The following is a 22,200-nucleotide window of genomic DNA, read 5'->3' on the forward strand; positions in this document are numbered from 1 at the left end:
CTTCACACTGACCAACTTAACAATGATATCGCTAGCGATCCGTGACGTTGCAGCGTTCTGGATAGCGATATCGTTGTGTTTGACACGCAGCAGTGATCAGGCCCCTGCTGTGACATCGCTGGTCGGAGCTAGAAGGCCAGAACTTTATTTCGTCGCTGGATCTCCCGCTGACATCGCTGAATCGGCGTGTGTGACGCCGATTCAGCGATGTCTTCACTGGTAACCAGGGTAAACATCGAGTTACTAAGCGCAGGGCCACGCTTAGTAACCCGATGTTTACCCTGGTTACCAGCGTAAACGTTAAAAAAAACAAACACTACATACTTACATTCTGGTGTCTGTCCCCCGGCACTATGCTTCTCTGCACTGTGTAAGCGCTGGCCGGAAAGCAGAGCACAGCGGTGACGTCACCGCTGTGTTTTCCGGCTGGCGCTCACAGTGCAGAGAAGCACAGCGCCGGGGGACAGACACCAGAATGTAAGTATGTAGTGTTTGTTTTTTTTTTACGTTTACGCTGGTAACCAGGGTAAACATCGGGTTACTGTGTGACAGCTCTCCAGCGACCACACAGCGACGCTGCAGTGATCGGGATCGTTGTCTAGATCTCCATCTGCGCACGCGCGGCCTCCCGCGGCCATTTTCCTGAAGCCCCGGGAGCAGAGCGCTTCATCTGCACACGCGCGGCCTCAGGAAGATGGCCGCGCCCACCGATAACAAGAGGATTCACCCGGCTCTGCTGCATACCGGGCCTGCTGCATCACCATACCGGGAAAAGGGACCCCGCTTCCTGCGCCTCCTCTGCTGCCACACCCCCGCCACCGCACCTCTGCCACCGGACCTCTGCCACCGCACCTCTGCCACCTAGGTAAGCCTGCATGGTACGCCAGGGACCCCTCTCACGCCATACCTCTCACTACACCTCCTGATCCCAGCACCTCCTGATCCCAGCACCTTCTCATCCCAGCACCTCCTGATCCCAGCACCTCCTGATCCCAGCACCTCCTGATCCCAGCACCTCCTGATCCCAGCACCTCCTCATCCCAGCACCTCCTGATCCCAGCACCTCCTGATCCCAGCACCTCCTGATCCCAGCACCTCCTGATCCCAGCACCTTCTCATCCCAGCACCTTCTCATCCCAGCACCTTCTCATCCCAGCACCTTCTCATCCCAGCACCTCGTCATCCCAGCATCACCCCACCTTGCCTCCTGTGACCCTGCTCTGCCACCGCCATAAGATACTGTAAATTCGGACAATAAGACGGACCCCCATGTTATAAAAAATCTTTTTTTCTGCAATTTTCACCCCAAATTTGGGGTGCGTCTTATGGTCCGGTGCGTCTTATAGTCCGAAAAATACGGTAACCAAGGAAAGGCAAGTACTCCTGCTCAGAGACACACTTCTCCAATTTGGAGTAGAGAGAGTTTGACCGTAAGAGGTCGAAGACTTTGCGAACATCTCTCCGATGGGGGTCAATATCTGGAGAGTAGATGAGAATATCATCCAGATAGACTACGACCGAGGTGGTGAGCATATCCCGGAAGATGTCGTTCACAAAGTCTTGGAAAACGGCTGGGCCATTACAGAGCCCGAAGGGTATCACCAGATATTCATAGTGCCCATCCCTGATGTTAAAAGCCGTCTTCCATTCGTCCCCCCTCACAGATGCGAATCAGGTTGTAAGCACCGCGCAGATCTAATTTAGTGAATACCCTTGCTCCCTGTAGCCTATCAAAGAGCTCAGATATCAGGGGTAGTGGGTACTTGTTCTTAACGGTGATGGCGTTAAGACCCCTGTAGTCTATGCATGGACGTAGTTCACCACTCTTCTTCTGCACAAAGAAGAACCCAGCCCCAGCAGGTGACACTGACTTCCTAATGAATCCTCTTGCCAGATTCTCTTGGATGTACTGAGACATTGCCTCTGTCTCCGGGAGAGATAACGGATATACTCGACCCCGGGGAGGCTCTGCACCAGGCAAAAGGTCAATAAGACAGTCATAGGGGCGGTGGGGCGGAAGGGTCTCCGCAGCCCTTTTGGAGAACATGTCCGCATAGGGCCAATAGTGCTTGGGGAGAGAGGAAAGATCTGTGGGTACCTCGGTTATAGCAACCTGAATGCACTCCCTCTGACATCTACCCTCACAGGATTTACTCCATCCCAAAATTCTCCCTGAGGACCACTCTATATGAGGAGAGTGGTAGCGTAGCCATGGTATTCCCAACAGGAACTCATCAATTCCTTCAGGAATGACTAATAGAGAGATAATCTCCTGATGAGATGGAGACATAGAAAGAGTGAAAGGAATGGTTTGGTGTGTAATCTGTGAGGGTAGTGTCGACCCATTTACCAATCGAACGGTAACTGGTTTGGCGAGCATCACCAGGGGTATTGCATGTCACTGGGCGAAAGCGGATGACATAAAATTACCCTCCGCCCCAGAGTTGACGCAAAGCTCTGCCATAAGAGTGGATGGGCCTAAGGTAATTGTCCCCTTGAAGGACAACTTAGAGGTAAACATCGCCGTGTCTAATGTACCTCCTCCAACTGCCACTAGACTCTGACGTTTCCCCGACCGCTGAGGACACCTGGAGGCAAGGTGACCTGACTGCCAGCAAACATGACAAACCTTAAGTGCACGAGCGGACCGGGGGTTGTATCCCGCTCGTGACGCCTCCATGGCCTCATGTGACTCGGACGCCCGGACCGGAGATTCCAGAGGTTTGGCGAAGGTGGGAGCCAGCCGAAACCTCTGCCTACACTGGGCTCGCTCCAACCCTTGCTCGTGAAAAGAAGGTCGATGCGAGTTGATATAGCTTTGAGCTCCTCCAGTGTGGCAGGAATCTCCCTAGTGGCCAAAGCGTCCTTCACATGGTCAGCCAGCGCCCTCCAAAATACCGGGATGAGGGTTTTATCCGATCACTCCAGCTCAGACGCTAATGTCCGGAAGTGGACGGCAAAATGGCTGACCATGGACGAACCCTGAGTCAATGCCAGTAGTTGGAGCGCCGTATCATGGGTGACTTGGGGTCCCAAAAAGACCTGTTTCAGAGTGCCCAGAAACCAAAGAACACTCTGCACCACATGATCATTGCGCTCCCACAGCGGCGTAGCCCACTCCAAAGCTCTGTCCGACAGGAGAGAGATTATGAATCCCACCTTTGCCAGCCCTGAATTCATACATACAAAACGCCTCACCAGAGGTGACGGTATTCTAGGGGCTTATTTCAGCCAACCCTGACCACATGCAGACATGACCACAAAGTAGCAAAACTCATGACGCAAATGTGAACGTAGCCTAACAGGAATAAATGATTACCAGGAGAATTTTGTGTCACCGACCCTGGCCGATCGGCCCTGACCGATGTCCCCTGACCGGCCCTGTACCTCCGTCTTATGGGCCATGCAGAGCTGCAGAGAGCAGGAAATGTGGGCGGGGGAAGGGCGGCATGTGCAGGCAGTCACCTGATCAGTGCAGGGGAATGGGCGGAGCTACAGAGGGGGCGTTGTCTCCCACTGAGTGCTTGAGTTCACTTATGCTAATTTAGTTAAGAGAGCAGATGCATTATGGGTGTGATGGTTTCCAGCTCGTACACAAGTATAGAAGCTTCTAGTTACTCTGCAGTCAGGTCTCTGATCCCCCACAATGTATCACAATGTATCACGTCTCACAGGGTCATCATGTGTCACCTCGTGTGATGTCTCCCTAATGTTACACGCACGGTCCTATCCCCCGGAGGGGCATCACGGCCAGGAAGAGGTTAAGACTATACTTTCAGGGATCATTTCTATAGTGTGTAACTTGAGAAATGTGCTCTAAAGTGTTCAAACTTCCCAACCACGAGGAGGAGCTGTAGTGATCTCTCCTGAGCGTGAAGTGAGCTCTCAGTTCTGCTTCATTGCAGGGGCTGATTGCTGGTGATGATCGTTCTCCTTCTCTGTTACAGGGAGGGCGGAGGGGGAGATCACAAGCTGAGTGGTTGGGTTATATATTTTTTTTTTTAAAGTAATAAAAGTAGATTAAAGGTTTCTGTATTATTGGTTACGTTCTCTTAAGGATTGTTGATCACTAGGGTTGAGCGAAACGGGTCGAAATTGTTCAAAAGTCGCCGACTTTTGGCAAGGTCGGGTTTCATGAAACCTGACCCGACCCCAGTGGGGGGTCGGCCATGAAGTTGGCGATCTTTGGAATTCCGATCCCGATTCCCGATATGTTTAAGATATCGGGAATTGGTATCGGAATTCAGATTAAAGTGTAAAATATAGAATTAAAATAAAAATATTGCAATACTTACCCTCTGACGCGCCCTGGTACTAACCGGCAGCCTTCCTCCTTCGAATCCGCGCTTCTAGGACCTTGCCGTGACGTCGCGGTGACGTCGCGGCTTGTGATTGGCCGCGCGGCCGCCCATGTGACCGCTCGCGCGGCCAATCACAAGCCGCGACGTCACCCGCGACGTCACCGAAGGTCCTGGAAGGGCTGATTCTTAGGAAGGAAGGCTGTCGGAAGGAAGCAGGGCGCTTCCGAGGGTGAGTATATACCTAATAGGAATATACTCACCCTCGGAAGCGCCCTGCTTCCTTCCGACAGCCTTCCTTCCTAAGAATCAGCCCTTCCAGGACCTTCGGTGACGTCGCGGGTGACGTCGCGGCTTGTGATTGGCCGCGCGAGCGGTCACATGGGCGGCCGCGCGGCCAATCACAAGCCGCGACGTCACCCGCGACGTCACCGAAGGTCCTGGAAGGCTGATTCTAAGGAAGGAAGGTTCCCGGTTAGTACCAGGGCGCGTCAGAGGGTAAGTATAAGGATATTTTTTATTTTAATTCTATATTTTACACTTAAATATGGATCCCAGGGCCTGAAGGAGAGTTTCCGCTTCTTCAGACCCTGGGAACCATGGAAACCCAATGCACTGCATTGGGTTTCGAGTTTCGGCCGATCCCGACCCCGACTTTTTTATAGGATCGGCCGATTTCACTCGACCCGACTTTTCCAAAAGTCGGGTTTCGTGAAACCCGACCCGATCCTATAAAAGTGAAGGTCGCTCAACCCTATTGATCACTAAATATCAGCTTTCTGTTTACTGTTAAAGTAGTATCTATTTCATGTTTTTTTTTTTTTTAGTATCTACTTTATTGAATATTTTTTATAGGATACATTTTACTGAATATTAGCTTTCTTTTTTATTAACTATGTTAAGGACAAGAATAATAAAATCTTTACAAAATATGATTTAAAAGTTGCCCAATAAATGGATATGTATGGGGTATTATGTCATGACTCCACCATTGCTCCGGTTTGTTGTAGAGTGTCCAATTATCTTCTGAAAAATATTTAGAATTGAGAGTCCTCAGTGGTTGATACCTTTTAATGGCTAACTGACAAGATGGTAACAAATTGCAAGCTTTCGAGACTACACAGGTCTACTTCACCATTTACTGGCTAAGGCTACGTTCACATTAGCGTTAAGCTAATGTGCGTCGGGTTTGCGCCGGCGACGCATGCGTCATGCGCCCCTATACTTAACATGGGGGACGCATGCGTTTTTTTGTTGTTGCGTTGTGCGACGCATGCGTCTTTTTTGCCGCAAGCGTCGGACCAAGAAAACGCAACAAGTTGCATTTTTCTTGCGTCCGATTTTCGGCAAAAACCGACGCACGCATCGCAAAACGCAGCGTTTTTGCGTGTGTTTTGCCGCGATTTTGCGTGCGTTATGCGTTGCGTCGCACAACGCTAGTGTGAACATAGCCTAACACGGTACCAAGATATATTTCTTTTCTGTATCAATCATCTTCTGGTAATATGAGAAATTATGATTGTAGTGGTTTTCGTTTTAAGGTACCTTCACACTGACCAACTTAACAATGATATCGCTAGCGATCCGTGACGTTGCAGCATTCTGGATAGCGATATCGTTGTGTTTGACACGCAGCAGTGATCAGGCCCCTGCTGTGACATCGCTGGTCGGAGCTAGAAGGCCAGAACTTTATTTCGTCGCTGGATCTCCCGCTGACATCGCTGAATCGGCGTGTGTGACGCCGATTCAGCGATGTCTTCACTGGTAACCAGGGTAAACATCGAGTTACTAAGCGCAGGGCCACGCTTAGTAACCCGATGTTTACCCTGGTTACTAGCGTAAACGTTAAAAAAAACAAACACTACATACTTACATTCTGGTGTCTGTCCCCCGGCACTATGCTTCTCTGCACTGTGTAAGCGCTGGCCGGAAAGCAGAGCACAGCGGTGACGTCACCGCTGTGTTTTCCGGCTGGCGCTCACAGTGCAGAGAAGCACAGCGCCGGGGGACAGACACCAGAATGTAAGTATGTAGTGTTTTTTTTTTTTTTACGTTTACGCTGGTAACCAGGGTAAACATCGGGTTACTAAGCGCGGCCCTGCGCTTAGTAACCCAATGTTTACCCTGGTTACCAGGGGACTTCGCATATTTGGTCTCTGGAGAGCTGTCTGTGTGACAGCTCTCCAGCGACCACACAGCGACGCTGCAGTGATCGGGATCGTTGTCTAGATCGCTGCAGCGTCGCTAAATGTGACGGTACCTTTAGTGATATTGCACGACTCGTTAAAGAGTTCATTGTGACTTGTAAGATCGCTACTTCCAACAGGTGGCGCTATAGAGTTTAAGTCCTCTTTTTCTCAAAAGAGCAATTTGCATGTCAAAGAGAAGACATTCACTTCTGGAGCAATAGCTTATACTGCCAACACCATAGGGGCTGTGTCCTCCAAGAGGTTGGAGACACAATGGCCACCTACTATGTAGATTCTCTTTATTCTATTAAAAGAATAGAGGACTGCACACCCCGGGAACTTGTGCGACCACATTTTACAGCTAATGGTCAATTCCTTTGATGTACCGTAAGTCTTAGGCTACTTTCACACTAGCGTTAACTGCAATCCGTCACAATGCGTCGTTTTGCAGAGAAAACGCATCCTGCAAAAGTGCTTGCAGGATGCGTTTTTTCCCCATAGACTTGTATTGACGACGCATTGCGACGGATTGCCACATGTCGCATCCGTTGTGCGACGGATGCTTCGTGCTTTGGCGGACCGTCGGGAGCAAAGAACGCTACATGTAACTTTTTTTGCTCCTGACGGACCGCTTTTTCCGACCGCGCATGCGCGGCCGGAACTCCGCCCCCACCTCCCCGCACCTCACAATGGGGCAGCGGATGCGCCGGAGAAATGCATCCGCTGCCTCCGTTGTGCAGTGCGTTAAACGCTAGCGTCGGAATCTCTGCCCGACGCATCGCGACGGGGAGATTCCGACGCTAGTGTGAAAGTAGCCTTAGCTGTTAGGCAGACTTCATGGCTCCATTTGAATGTTCATTGCTCTTATAGTCCTCTCCCCTCTGTACCAGTCGGTCATTGTAAATGTGTTTACTGTAAACCATATGTATAACTCTGTGTTTAACCCCTTCTCATGTACAGCACCATGGAATCAATGGTGCTATATAAATAATAATAATAATAATAATACATCCAACAGTAGAAAGAATGTAATTTTTTATTTTCATAGTTCAATGAAAAAACAATCTCTGAATCTGTGGAATCCATTGAAGCGTTCCAGAGTTATTACCACATAAAGTGACAGTGGTCAGAATTGTAAAAATTGGCCTGGTCATTAAGGTGCAAAAAGGCCTCAGGGCTGAAGGGGTTAATATGGAGAAAAGAGACGATTCAGTACCCTTTATAATATTAAAACCTATTTTTTTCCAACTCTGTGGATTATGTTATCTGTTCAGTCACATCTGTGACAAAATGTGATCTCCTTCTGATACAAAAATTATGTGGGAGGAGCTACAGGCTCAGGGTGTTTCCCATTGGCTGGTTGAAGTGACATATGCAGATTAGGAGTTGAGACATCTGAGATCTGGAGGATTATGGGGCCGTTATACAAGTATAGAAGGTTCTGTAGGGTCACTGTGTCAGGGGTGATGTCTCCCTAATGTTACACGCAGGGTCCTATCCCCCGGAGGGGAATCACGGCCAGGAAAAGGTTAAGACTATACTTTCAGGGATCATTTCTATAGTGTGTAACTTGAGAAATGTGCTCTAAAGTGTCCAAACTTCCCAACCACGAGGAGGAGCTGTAGTGATCTCTCCTGAGCGTGAAGTGAGCTCTCAGTTCTGCTTCATTGCAGGGGCTGATTGCTGGTGATGATCATTCTCCTTCTCTGTTACAGGGAGGGCGGAGGGGGAGATCACAAGCTGAGTGGTGGGGTTAAATTTTTATAAATGTAATAAAAGTAGATCAAAAAATTCTTGTATTATTGAATTTATTTTTAATTATTTAACTTAACAGAATATTAAATTGCTTTTTTTATTACTTAACTATCTTAAGCCCCCCAAAATAAATCTTTACAAAATATAAATGGAAAATATGTTTTACGAACAACGCCGCCAAGGCCCGTGCAGAAGGTTACCGCGGAAGTGGCACCAAGTGCACCATCTTAGAGAAATGATCGGTGACTACCCAGATAATGGTGCAGTTACGAGACTTGGGTAAGCCCACCACGAAGTCCATCCCGACCATCTCCCAGGGCCTGTCTGCCACCGGCAGGAGGTAAAGTAGCCCAGCAGGCCGTTGCCAAGGAAACCGATTCTTGGCGCAGGAGACACACGCCCTAATATAGTCCCCGACGTCACGAGCCATATGCGGCCACCAGTACGTCCTCGCCAAAAGCTCAGATGTCCTCTTGGTCCCAAAATGTCCACCCATCCTGGACGAGTGAGCCCAAGAGAGAACCTCCGGTCGCAAATTTGCTGGTACAAAAGTCTTGCCCGGGGGAACAGACTCTAGCGAAACCGGAGCCACAGTTCTCAGGCTCTCAGAAGGGACAATAAGCTGAGGCTCCTCCTCCTCAGATGACACTACGGAGCGGGAGAGAGCGTCAGCACGAGTGTTGTTCTCCCCGGAGAGAAAATGGAGAGTAAAATGACACCGGGAGAAGAACAGGGACCATCTAGCCTGGTGAGAATTTAGCCGCTGGGCCGTCTGTAGAACTCCAAGTTCTTGTGGTCAGTGAACACTTGGAAGGGAAAGCGAGCTCCCTCCAAGAGGTGTCTCCACTCTGCGAAAGCCAACTTCATGGCTAGCAACTCCCTGTCCCCGATGGAATAATTCCTCTCCGCCGGTGTGAAGGTCTTGGAGAAGAAGAAGCAAGGATGCTTCCAACCTTGAGCATCCTTTTGGAAAAGGACTGCTCCAGCACCAACGGATGAGGCATCCACCTCCATGATTAATGGCTTATCTACATCGGGACGATGTAGGATGGGAGCGCTAGCGAAGTGTGACTTAATCGAGAGAAAGGCCTTGGAGACCTCCTCTGACCACAACTTGGGATTTGCTCCCTTCTTGGTGAGGGCAACCAAGGGAGCTACCAAAGTTGAGAAGTGTGGGATGAACTGGCGATAGTAATTAATGAACCCCATAAAGCGCTGCACCGCTTTAAGAGAATGGGGTTCCTGCCAGTCCATCACAGCCTGTAGCTTGGTAGGATTCATAGCCAAACCCTGGGCAGAGATGATATACCGTATTTTTCGGACTAAAAGACGCACTTTTTCCCCCCCAAAAAAGGGGGGAAAATGGGGGGTGCGTCTAATAGTTGCAATGCAGGCTTACCTAGGTGGCAGAGGTGCGGTGGCAGAGGTCCGGTGGCAGAGGTGCGGTTGCGGGGGTGTGGCGGCAGAGGAGGCGCAGTAAGCGGGGTCCCTTTCCCCGGTATGGTGATGCAGCAGGCCCGGTATGCAGCAGAGCCGGGTGAATCCTCTTGTTATCGGTGGTGGCGGCCATTTTCCGGAGGCCGCGCGTGCGCAGATGGAGCGCTCTGCTTCCCGGGGCTTCAGGAAAATGGCCGCCGCGATCTCCATCTGCGCACGCGCGGCCTTCCGCGGCCATTTTCCTGAAGCCCCGGGAGCAGAGCGCTTCATCTGCACACGCGCGGCCTCAGGAAGATGGCCGCGCCCACCGATAACAAGAGGATTCACCCGGCTCTGCTGCATACCGGGCCTGCTGCATCACCATACCGGGGAAAGGGACCCCGCTTCCTGCGCCTCCTCTGCTGCCACACCCCCGCCACCGCACCTCTGCCACCGGACCTCTGCCACCGCACCTCTGCCACCTAGGTAAGCCTGCATGGTACGCCAGGGACCCCTCTCACGCCATACCTCTCACTGCACCTCCTGATCCCAGCACCTCCTGATCCCAGCACCTCCTGATCCCAGCACCTTCTCATCCCAGCACCTCCTGATCCCAGCACCTCCTGATCCCAGCACCTCCTGATCCCAGCACCTCCTCATCCCAGCACCTCCTGATCCCAGCACCTCCTGATCCCAGCACCTCCTGATCCCAGCACCTCCTGATCCCAGCACCTCCTGATCCCAGCACCTTCTCATCCCAGCACCTTCTCATCCCAGCACCTTCTCATCCCAGCACCTCCTCATCCCAGCATCACCCCACCTTGCCTCCTGTGACCCTGCTCTGCCACCGCCATAAGATACTGTAAATTCGGACAATAAGACGGACCCCCATGTTATAAAAAATCTTTTTTTCTGCAATTTTCACCCCAAATTTGGGGTGCGTCTTATGGTCCGGTGCGTCTTATAGTCCGAAAAATACGGTAACCAAGGAAAGGCAAGGACTCCTGCTCAGAGACACACTTCTCCAACTTGGAGTAGAGAGAGTTTGCCCGTAAGAGGTCGAAGACTTTGCGAACATCTCTCCGATGGGGGTCAATATCTGGAGAGTAGATGAGAATATCATCCAGATAGACTACGACCGAGGTGGTGAGCATATCCCGGAAGATGTCGTTCACAAAGTCTTGGAAAACGGCTGGGCCATTACAGAGCCCGAAGGGTATCACCAGATATTCATAGTGCCCATCCCTGATGTTAAAAGCCGTCTTCCATTCGTCCCCCTCACAGATGCGAATCAGGTTGTAAGCACCCCGCAGATCTAATTTAGTGAATACCCTTGCTCCCTGTAGCCTATCAAAGAGCTCAGATATCAGGGGTGGTGGGTACTTGTTCTTAACGGTGATGGCGTTAAGACCCCTGTAGTCTATGCATGGACGTAGTTCACCACTCTTCTTCTGCACGAAGAAGAACCCAGCCCCAGCAGGTGACACTGACTTCCTAATGAATCCTCTTGCCAGATTCTCTTGGATGTACTGAGACATTGCCTCTGTCTCCGGGAGAGATAACGGATATACTCGACCCCGGGGAGGCTCTGCACCAGGCAAAAGGTCAATAGGACAGTCATAGGGGCGGTGGGGCGGAAGGGTCTCCGCAGCCCTTTTGGAGAACATGTCCGCATAGGGCCAATAGTGCTTGGGGAGAGAGGAAAGCTCTGTGGGTACCTCGGTTATAGCAACCTGAATGCACTCCCTCTGACATCTACCCTCACAGGATTTACTCCATCCCAAAATTCTCCCTGAGGACCACTCTATATGAGGAGAGTGGTAGAGTAGCCATGGTATTCCCAACAGGAACTCATCAATTCCTTCAGGAATGACTAATAGAGAGATAATCTCCTGATGAGATGGAGACATAGAAAGAGTGAAAGGAATGGTTTGGTGTGTAATCTGTGAGGGTAGTGTCGACCCATTTACCAATCGAACGGTAACTGGTTTGGCGAGCATCACCAGGGGTATTGCGTGTCGCTGGGCGAAAGCGGATGACATAAAATTACCCTCCGCCCCAGAGTTGACGCAAAGCTCTGCCATAAGAGTGGATGGGCCTAAGGTAATTGTCCCCTTGAAGGACAACTTAGAGGTAAACATCGCCGTGTCTAATGTACCTCCTCCAACTGCCACTAGACTCTGACGTTTCCCCGACCGCTGAGGACACCTGGAGGCAAGGTGTCCTGACTGCCAGCAAACATGACAAACCTTAAGTGCACGAGCGGACCGGGACTTGTATCCCGCTCGTGACGCCTCCATGGCCTCATGTGACTCGGACGCCCGGACCGGAGATTCCAAAGGTTTGGCGAAGGTGGGAGCCAGCCGAAACCTCTGCCTACACTGGGCTCGCTCCAACCTTTGCTCGTGAAAAGAAGGTCGATGCGAGTTGATATAGCTTTGAGCTCCTCCAGTGTGGCAGGAATCTCCCTAGTGGCCAAAGCGTCCTTCACATGGTCAGCCAGCGCCCTCCAAAATACCGGGATGAGGGTTTTATCCGATCACTCCAGCTCAGACGCTAATGTCCGGAAGTGGACGGCAAAATGGCTGACCATGAACGAACCCTGAGTCAATGCCAGTAGTTGGAGCGCCGTATCATGGGTGACTTGGGGTCCCAAAAAGACCTGTTTCAGAGTGCCCAGAAACCGAGGAACACTCTGCACCACATGATCATTGCGCTCCCACAGCGGCGTAGCCCACTCCAAAGCTCTGTCCGACAGGAGAGAGATTATGAATCCCACCTTTGCCAGCCCTGAATTCATACATACAAAACGCCTCACCAGAGGTGACGGTATTCTAGGGGCTTATTTCAGCCAACCCTGACCACATGCAGACATGACCACAAAGTAGCAAAACTCATGACGCAAATGTGAACGTAGCCTAACAGGAATAAATGATTACCAGGAGAATCTTGTGTCACCGACCCTGACCGATGTCCCCTGACCGGCCCTGTACCTCCGTCCTATGGGCCATGCAGAGCTGCAGAGAGCAGGAAATGTGGGCGGGGGAAGGGCGGCATGTGCAGGCAGTCACCTGATCAGTGCAGGGGAATGGGCGGAGCTACAGAGGGGGCGTTGTCTCCCACTGAGTGCTTGAGTTCACTTATGCTAATTTAGGTAAGAGAGCAGATGCATTATGGGTGTGATGGTTTCCAGCTCGTACACAAGTATAGAAGCTTCTAGTTACTCTGCAGTCAGGTCTCTGATCCCCCACAATGTATCACAATGTATCACGTCTCACAGGGTCATCATGTGTCACCTCGTGTGATGTCTCCCTAATGTTACACGCAGGGTCCTATCCCCCGGAGGGTCATCACGGCCAGGAAGAGGTTAAGACTATACTTTCAGGGATCATTTCTATAGTGTGTAACTTGAGAAATGTGCTCTAAAGTGTCCAAACTTCCCAACCACGAGGAGGAGCTGTAGTGATTTCTCTTGAGCGTGAAGTGAGCTCTCAGTTCTGCTTCATTGCAGGGGCTGATTGCTGGTGATGATCATTCTCCTTCTCTGTTACAGGGAGGGCGGAGGGGGAGATCACAAGCTGAGTGGTGGGGATAAATTTTTATAAATGTAATAAAAGTAGATCAAAAAATTCTTGTATTATTGAAATTATTTTTAATTATTTAACTTGACAGAATATTAAATTGCTTTTTTTATTACTTAACTATCTTAAGCCCCCCAAAATAAATCTTTTCAAAATATAAATGGAAAATGTGTTTTACGAACAACGCCGCCAAGGCCCGTGCAGAAGGTTACCGCGGAAGTGGCATCAAGTGCACCATCTTAGAGAAATGATCGGTGACTACCCAGATAATGGTGCAGTTACGAGACTTGGTTAAGCCCACCACGAAGTCCATCCCGACCATCTCCCAGGGCCTGTCTGCCACCGGCAGGAGGTAAAGTAGCCCAGCAGGCTGTTGCCAAGGAAACCGATTCTTGGCGCAGGAGACACGCCCTAATATAGTCCCCGACGTCACGAGCCATATGCGGCCACCAGTACGTCCTCGCCAAAAGCTCAGATGTCCTCTTGGTCCCAAAATGTCCACCCATCCTGGACGAGTGAGCCCAAGAGAGAACCTCCGGTCGCAAATTTGCTGGTACAAAAGTCTTGCCCGGGGGAACGGACTCTAGCGAAACCAGAGCCACAGTTCTCAGGCTCTCAGAAGGGACAATAAGCTGAGGCTCCTCCTCCTCAGATGACACTACGGAGCGGGAGAGAGCGTCAGCACGAGTGTTGTGCTCCCCAGAGAGAAAATGGAGAGTAAAATGACACCGGGAGAAGAACAGGGACCATCTAGCCTGGTGAGAATTTAGCCGCTGGGCCGTCTGTAGAACTCCAAGTTCTTGTGGTCAGTGAACACTTGGAAGGGAAAGCAAGCTCCCTCCAAGAGGTGTCTCCACTCTGCGAAAGCCAACTTCATGGCTAGCAACTCCCTGTCCCCGATGGAATAATTCCTCTCCGCCGGTGTGAAGGTCTTGGAGAAGAAGAAGCAAGGATGCTTCCAACCTTGAGCATCCTTTTGGAAAAGGACTGCTCCAGCACCAACGGATGAGGCATCCACCTCCATGATTAATGGCTTATCTACATCGGGACGATGTAGGATGGGAGCGCTAGCGAAGTGTGACTTAATCGAGAGAAAGGCCTTGGAGACCTCCTCTGACCACAACTTGGGATTTGCTCCCTTCTTGGTGAGGGCAACCAAGGGAGCTACCAAAGTTGAGAAGTGTGGGATGAACTGGCGATAGTAATTAATGAACCCCATAAAGCGCTGCACCGCTTTAAGAGAATGGGGTTCCTGCCAGTCCATCACAGCCTGTAGCTTGGTAGGATTCATAGCCAAACCCTGGGCAGAGATGATATAACCAAGGAAAGGCAAGGACTCCTGCTCAGAGACACACTTCTCCAACTTGGAGTAGAGAGAGTTTGCCCGTAAGAGGTCGAAGACTTTGCGAACATCTCTCCGATGGGGGTCAATATCTGGAGAGTAGATGAGAATATCATCCAGATAGACTACGACCGAGGTGGTGAGCATATCCCGGAAGATGTCGTTCACAAAGTCTTGGAAAACGGCTGGGGCATTACAGAGCCCGAAGGGTATCACCAGATATTCATAGTGCCCATCTCTGATGTTAAAAGCCGTCTTCCATTCGTCCCCCTCACAGATGCGAATCAGGTTGTAAGCACCCCGCAGATCTAATTTAGTGAATACCCTTGCTCCCTGTAGCCTATCAAAGAGCTCAGATATCAGGGGTAGTGGGTACTTGTTCTTAACGGTGATGGCGTTAAGACCCCTGTAGTCTATGCATGGATGTAGTTTACCACTCTTCTTCTGCACGAAGAAGAACCCAGCCCCAGCAGGTGACACTGACTTCCTAATGAATCCTCTTGCCAGATTCTCTTGGATGTACTGAGACATTGCCTCTGTCTCCGGGAGAGATAACGGATATACTCGACCCCGGGGAGGCTCTGCACCAGGCAAAAGGTCAATAGGACAGTCATAGGGGCGGTGGGGCGGAAGGGTCTCCGCAGCCCTTTTGGAGAACATGTCCGCATAGGGCCAATAGTGCTTGGGAGAGGAAAGATCTGTGGGTACCTCGGTTATAGCAACCTGAATGCACTCCCTCTGACATCTACCCTCACAGGATTTACTCCATCCCAAAATTCTCCCTGAGGACCACTCTATATGAGGAGAGTGGTAGCGTAGCCATGGTATTCCCAACAGGAACTCATCAATTCCTTCAGGAATGACTAATAAAGAGATAATCTCCTGATGAGATGGAGACATAGAAAGAGTGAAAGGAATGGTTTGGTGTGTAATCTGTGAGGGTAGTGTCGACCCATTTACCAATCGAACGGTAACTGGTTTGGCGAGCATCGCCAGGGGTATTGCGTGTCGCTGGGCGAAAGCGGATGACATAAAATTACCCTCCGCCCCAGAGTTGACGCAAAGCTCTGCCATAAGAGTGGATGGGCCTAAGGTAATTGTCCCCTTGAAGGACAACTTAGAGGTAAACATCGCCGTGTCTAATGTACCTCCTCCAACTGCCACTAGACTCTGACGTTTCCCCGACCGCTGAGGACACCTGGAGGCAAGGTGTCCTGACTGCCAGCAAACATGACAAACCTTAAGTGCACGAGCGGACCGGGACTTGTATCCCGCTCGTGACGCCTCCATGGCCTCATGTGACTCGGACGCCCGGACCGGAGATTCCAAAGGTTTGGCGAAGGTGGGAGCCAGCTGAAACCTCTGCCTACACTGGGCTCGCTCCAACCTTTGCTCGTGAAAAGAAGGTCGATGCGAGTTGATATAGCTTTGAGCTCCTCCAGTGTGGCAGGAATCTCCCTAGTGGCCAAAGCGTCCTTCACATGGTCAGCCAGCGCCCTCCAAAATACCGGGATGAGGGTTTTATCCGATCACTCCAGCTCAGACGCTAATGTCCGGAAGTGGACGGCAAAATGGCTGACCATGGACGAACCCTGAGTCAATGCCAGTAGTTGGAGCGCCGTATCATGGGTGACTTGGGGTCCCAAAAAGACCTGTTTCAGAGTGCCCAGAAACCGAGGAACACTCTGCACCACATGATCATTGCGCTCCCACAGCGGCGTAGCCCTCTCCAAAGCTCTGTCCGACAGGAGAGAGATTATGAATCCCACCTTTGCCAGCCCTGAATTCATACTTACAAAACGCCTCACCAGAGGTGACGGTATTCTAGGGGCTTATTTCAGCCAACCCTGACCACATGCAGACATGACCACAAAGTAGCAAAACTCATGACGCAAATGTGAACGTAGCCTAACAGGAATAAATGATTACCAGGAGAATTTTGTGTCACCGACCCTGACTGATGTCCCCTGACCGGCCCTGTACCTCCGTCCTATGGGCCATGCAGAGCTGCAGGGAGCAGGAAATGTGGGCGGGGGAAGGGCGGCATGTGCAGGCAGTCACCTGATCAGTGCAGGGGAATGGGCGGAGCTACAGAGGGGGCGTTGTCTCCCACTGAGTGCTTGAGTTCACTTATGCTAATTTAGGTAAGAGAGCAGATGCATTATGGGTGTGATGGTTTCCAGCTCGTACACAAGTATAGAAGCTTCTAGTTACTCTGCAGTCAGGTCTCTGATCCCCCACAATGTATCACGTCTCACATGGTCATCATGTGTCACCTCGTGTGATGTCTCCCTAATGTTACACGCAGGGTCCTATCCCCCGGAGGGTCATCACGGCCAGGAAGCGGTTAAGACTATACTTTCAGGGATCATTTCTATAGTGTGTAACTTGAGAAATGTGCTCTAAAGTGTCCAAACTTCCCAACCACGAGGAGGAGCTGTAGTGATCTTTCCCGAGCGTGAAGTGAGCTCTCAGTTCTGCTTCATTGCAGGGGCTGATTGCTGGTGATGATCGTTCTCCTTCTCTGTTACAGGGAGGGCGGAGGGGGAGATCACAAGCTGAGTGGTTGGGACATTTTTTTTTCTAAAGTAATAGAAGTAGATGAAAGACTTCTGTATTATTGGTGATGTCCTATTAAGGTTTGTTGATCACTAAATATCAGCTTTCTGTTTACTGTATTAAAGTAGTATTTTTTTTGTATTTACTTAATTGAATATTTTTTATAGGATACATTTTACTGAATATTAACTTTCTTCTTTATTAACTATGTTAAGAACAAGAATAATAAAATCTTTACAGAATATGATTTAAAAGTTGCCAAATAAACAGATATGTATGAGGTACTCATGAAACGGAAATGCGAAACACTGAATCCGGCACCCGGATCCGGTTTTCCAAGCATTTTCCATACAAATCATGCAGATTTTCTGTTTTGGGGTCTCTCTCTCTCTTCTCTTCCCTGGAACCAGGAAGTAAAAAAATCCATGCGCATTAACCCCTTCCCGACCTTTGACGCATACGCTGCGTCATGAAAGTCGGTGCCATTCCGACCTATGACGCAGCATATGCGTCATGGAAAGATCGCGTCCCTGCAGATGGGGTGAAAGGGTTAACTCCCATTTCACCCGATCTGCAGGGACAGGGGGAGTGGTAGTTTAGCCCAGGGGGGGGGGGGGGGTGGCTTCACCCCCTCGTGGCTACGATCGCTCTGATTGGCTGTTGAAAGTGAAACTGCCAATCAGAGCGATTTGTAATATTTCACCTAAAAAAATGGTGAAATGTTATAATCCAGCCATGGCCGATGCTGCAATATCATCGGCCATGGCTGGACACACTAATGTGCACCCACCCCACCCCTCCGATCGCCCCCCCAGCCCCCTGATCTGTGGTCCGCTCCCCTCGGTCCTGTGCTCCGCTCCCCCGTCCTCCTGCCCGCTCCCCCCGTGCTCCAATCGCACCCCCCGTGCTCCAATCAAACCCCCGCGCACTTCGATCCCCCCCCCCGCACAGCGATCCCCCCCCCCCGTGCTCCGATCCACCCGCCCGCACAGCGATCCCCCACTCCGTGCTCCAATCCACCCCCCGTGTTCCGATCCATTCCCCCGTGCTCCGACGCCCCCCCCGTGCCCTGATCTCCCCCCCCTTATACTTACCTGGCCTCCCGGGGACCGTCCGTCTTCTTTCCTGGGCGCCGCCATCTTCCAAAATGGCGGGCGCATCTGTAGTGCGCCCGCCGAATCTGCCGGTCGGCAGATTCGTTCCAGAGTGAATTTTGATCACTGAGAGATAATCTATCTCAGTGATCAAAATAAAAAAAAGTAAATGACCCCCCCCCCTTTGTCACCCCCATAGGTAGGGACAATAAAAAAAAAAAAATTTTTTTTCCACTAAGGTTGGGGTAAGAACTAGGGTTAGGGTTAGGGGTAGGGTTAGGGTTAGGGTTAGGGGTAGGGTTAGGGGTAGGGTTAGGGTTAGGGGTAGGGTTAGGGTTAGGGGTAGGGTTAGGGTTTCGGTATGTGCACACGTATTCTGGTCCTCTGCGGATTTTTCCGCTGCGGATTTGATAAATCCGCAGTGCTAAACCGCTGCGGATTTATGGCGGATTTACCGCGTTTTTTCTGCGCATTTCAATGCGGTTTTACAACAGCGATTTTCTCTTTGAGCAGTTGTAAAACCGCTGCGGAATCCGCAGAAAGCAGTGACATGCTGCGGAATGTAAACCGCTGCGTTTCCGTGCAGTTTTTCTGCAGCATGTGTACAGCGATTTTTGTTTCCCATAGGTTTGCATTGAACTGTAAACTCATGGGAAACTGCTGCGGATCCGCAGCGTTTTCCGCAGCGTGTGCACATACCTTTAGAATTAGGCTATGTGCACACGGTGCGGATTGGCCGCTGCGGATTCGCAGCAGTGTTCCATCAGGTTTACAGTACCATGTAAACATATGGAAAGCCAAATCCGCTGTGCCCATGGTGCGGAAAATACCGCGCGGGAACGCTGCGTTGTATTTTCCGCAGCATGTCAATTCTTTGTGCGGATTCCGCAGCGTTTTACACCTGTTCCTCAATAGGAATCCGCAGGTGAAATCCGGACAAAAAACACTGGAAATCCGCGGTAAATCCGCAGGTAAAACGCAGTGCCTTTTACCCGTGGATTTTTCAAAAATGGTGCTGAAAAATCTCATACGAATCCGCAACGTGGGCACATAGCCTTAGGGTTAGGGTTGGAATTAGGGTTGTGGTTAGGGTTAGGGGTGTGTTGGGGTTACGGGTGTGTTGGGGTTAGGGTTGTGATTAGGGTTTTTTGACGAAAATCGGATGCACGAAAAATGCAACTTGTTGCATTTTCTTGCATCCGACGCTAGCGTCGGAAACGACACACGTGTCGAAAAACGCAACCAAAAAAACGCACGCGTCCCCTATGTTAAACATAGGGGCGCGTCGCCGCTGCGTCACCGACGGAACGCTAATGTGAACGTAGCCTAAAGCACTTGGGGGTTGAAAGTGCTCACCACATATCTAGATAAGTTCCTTTGGGGGTCTAGTTTCCAAAATGGGGTCACTTGTGTGGGGTTTCTACTGTTTAGGCACACCAGGGGCTCTGCAAACGCAACGTGACGCCCGCAGACCATTCCATCAAAGTCTGCATTTCAAAAGTCACTACTTCCCTTCTGAGCCCCGACGTGTGCCCAAACAGTGGTTTACCCCCACACATGGGGTATCAGCGTACTCAGGAGAAACTGGACAACAACTTTTGGGGTCCAATTTCTCCTGTAACCCTTGGTAAAATAAAAAATTCTGGGCTAAAAAATTATTTTTGAGGAAAGAAAACGTATTTATTATTTTCACTGCTCTGTGTTATTAACTTCTGTGAAGCACTTGGGGGTTCAAAGTGCTCACCTCACATCTAGATAAGTTCCTTTCGGGGTCTAGTTTCCAAAATGGGGTCACTTGTGGTGGGTTTCTACTGTTTAGCCACATCAGGGGCTCTGCAAACGCAACGTGACGCCCGCAGAGCATTCCATCAAAGTCTGCATTTCAAAACGTCACTACTTCACTTCCGAGCCCCAGCATGTGCCTAAACAGTGGTTTACGCCCACATATTGGGTATCAGCGTACTCAGGAGAAACTGGACAACAACTTTTGGGGTCAAATTTCTCCTGTTACCCTTGGGAAAATAAAAAATTGCGGGCTAAAAAATCATTTTTGAAAAAAGAATTTTTTATTTTTATTTTCATGGCTCTGCGTTATAAACTTCTGTGAAGCACTTGAGGGTTCAAAGTGCTCACCACACATCTAGATTAGTTCCTTTGGGGGTCTAGTTTCCAAAATGGGGTCACTTGTGGGGGAGCTCCATTGCATAGGCACACAGGGGCTCTCCAAATGCGACATGGTGTCCGCTAACAAATGGAGCTAATTTTCCATTCAAAAAGTCAAAAGGCGTGCCTTCCCTTCTGAGCCCTGCCGTGTGCCCAAACAGTGGTTTACCCCCACATATGAGGTATCGGCGTACTCGGGAGAAATTGCTCAACAAATTTTAGGATCCATTTTATCCTATTGCCCATGTGAAAATGAAAAAAATTGAGGTGAAAAGAAATTTTTTGTGAAAAAAGAGTACTTTTTCATTTTTACGGATCAATTTGTGAAGCACCTGAGGGTTTAAAGTGCTCACTAGGCATCTACATAAGTTCCTTGGGGGGTCCAGTTTCCAAAATGGGGTCACTTGTTGGGGAGCTCCAATGTTTAAGCACACAGGGTCTCTCCAAACGCGACATGGTGTCCGCTAACGATGGAGATAATTTTTCATTCAAAAAGTCAAATGGCGCTCTTTCCCTTCCGAGCCTTACCATGTGCCCAAACAGTGGTTTACCCCCACATGTGAGGTATCGGTGTGCTCAGGAGAAATTGCCAAACAAATTTTAGGATCCATTTTATCCTGTTGTCCATGTGAAAATGAAAAAATTGAGGCTAAAAGAATTTTTTTTGTGAAAAAATAGTACTTTTTCATTTTTACGGATCAATTTGTGAAGCAGCTGGGGGTTTAAAGGGCTCACTGTGCATCTAGATAAGTTCCTTGGGGCGTCTAGTTTCCAAAATGGGGTCACTTGTGGGGGAGCTCCAATTTTTAGGCACACGGGGGCTCTCCAAACGTGACATGGTGTCCGCTAAAGAGTGCAGCCAATTTTTCATTCAAAAAGTCAAATGGCGCTCCTTCCCTTCCAAGCCCTGCCGTGCGCCCAAACAGTGGTTTACCCCCACATATGAGGTATCAGCGTACTCAGGACAAATTGGACAACAACTTTCGTGGTTCAGTTTCTCCTTTTACCATTGGGAAAATACAAAAATTGTTGCTGAAAAATCATTTTTGTGACTAAAAAGTTAATTGTTCATTTTTTCCTTCCATGTTGCTTCTGCTGCTGTGAAGCACCTGAAGGGTTAATAAACTTCTTGAATGGGGTTTTGAGTACCTTGAGGGGTGCAGTTTTTAGAATGGTGTCACTTTTGGGTATTTTCAGCCATATAGACCCCTCAAACTGACTTCAAATGTGAGGTGGTCCCAAAAAAAATGGTTTTGTAAATTTCGTTGTAAAAATGAGAAATCGCTGGTCAAATTTTAACCCTTATAACTTCCTAGCAAAAAAAAATTTTGTTTCCAAAATTGTGCTGATGTAAAGTAGACGTGTGGGAAATGTTATTTATTAACTATTTTGTGTCACATACCTCTCTGGTTTAACAGAATAAAAATTCAAAATGTGAAAATTGCAAAATTTTCAAAATTTTCGCCAAATTTCCGTTTTTATCACAAATAAACACAGAATTTATTGACCTAAATTTACCACTAACATGAAGCCCAATATGTCACAAAAAAACAATCTCAGAACCGCTAGGATCCATTGAAGCGTTCCTGAGTTATTACCTCATAAAGGGACACTGGTCAGAATTGCAAAAAACGGCAAGGTCTTTAAGGTCAAAATAGGCTGGGTCATGAAGGGGTTAAAGAAGACCAGATCCAGATAAAAAACGGATCCGACGCATCAGTTTTTCACAATTTGTGCCGGATCCGCTTTTTAAAAAATTGTCCGGATTTAGCCTGAAAACAAAAAACGGATGTGTGAAACTAG

General features: G+C 49.6%; 1 protein-coding gene and 4 non-coding genes across 5 annotated transcripts in view; 4 read left to right on the top strand and 1 right to left on the bottom strand.

Annotated features, from left to right (window-relative positions):
- The window catches only part of LOC138671655 (uncharacterized), an 88,565-nt gene extending 71,982 nt beyond the window's left edge, over positions 1-16,583 (bottom strand). The window contains exon 1 of the mRNA XM_069759826.1: positions 16,511-16,583. The gene's annotated coding sequence lies outside the window, so the exon portion shown is untranslated. The remainder of the gene's footprint in view (positions 1-16,510) is intronic.
- On the top strand, positions 3,764-3,981 carry LOC138673319 (small nucleolar RNA U3). The gene has a single exon (XR_011319956.1). It is a non-coding gene; the product is annotated as a small nucleolar RNA U3 (small nucleolar RNA).
- LOC138673346 (small nucleolar RNA U3) lies at positions 8,019-8,236 on the top strand. The gene has a single exon (XR_011319983.1). It is a non-coding gene; the product is annotated as a small nucleolar RNA U3 (small nucleolar RNA).
- LOC138673350 (small nucleolar RNA U3) lies at positions 13,028-13,245 on the top strand. The gene has a single exon (XR_011319987.1). It is a non-coding gene; the product is annotated as a small nucleolar RNA U3 (small nucleolar RNA).
- Positions 16,584-16,930: 347 nt separating the features above from the next.
- LOC138673336 (small nucleolar RNA U3) lies at positions 16,931-17,148 on the top strand. The gene has a single exon (XR_011319973.1). It is a non-coding gene; the product is annotated as a small nucleolar RNA U3 (small nucleolar RNA).
- Positions 17,149-22,200: the final 5,052 nt, after the last annotated feature.

Source organism: Ranitomeya imitator, chromosome 3 (genome assembly GCF_032444005.1).
Source record: "Ranitomeya imitator isolate aRanImi1 chromosome 3, aRanImi1.pri, whole genome shotgun sequence".
NCBI classification, from domain to species: Eukaryota; Metazoa; Chordata; class Amphibia; order Anura; family Dendrobatidae; genus Ranitomeya; species Ranitomeya imitator.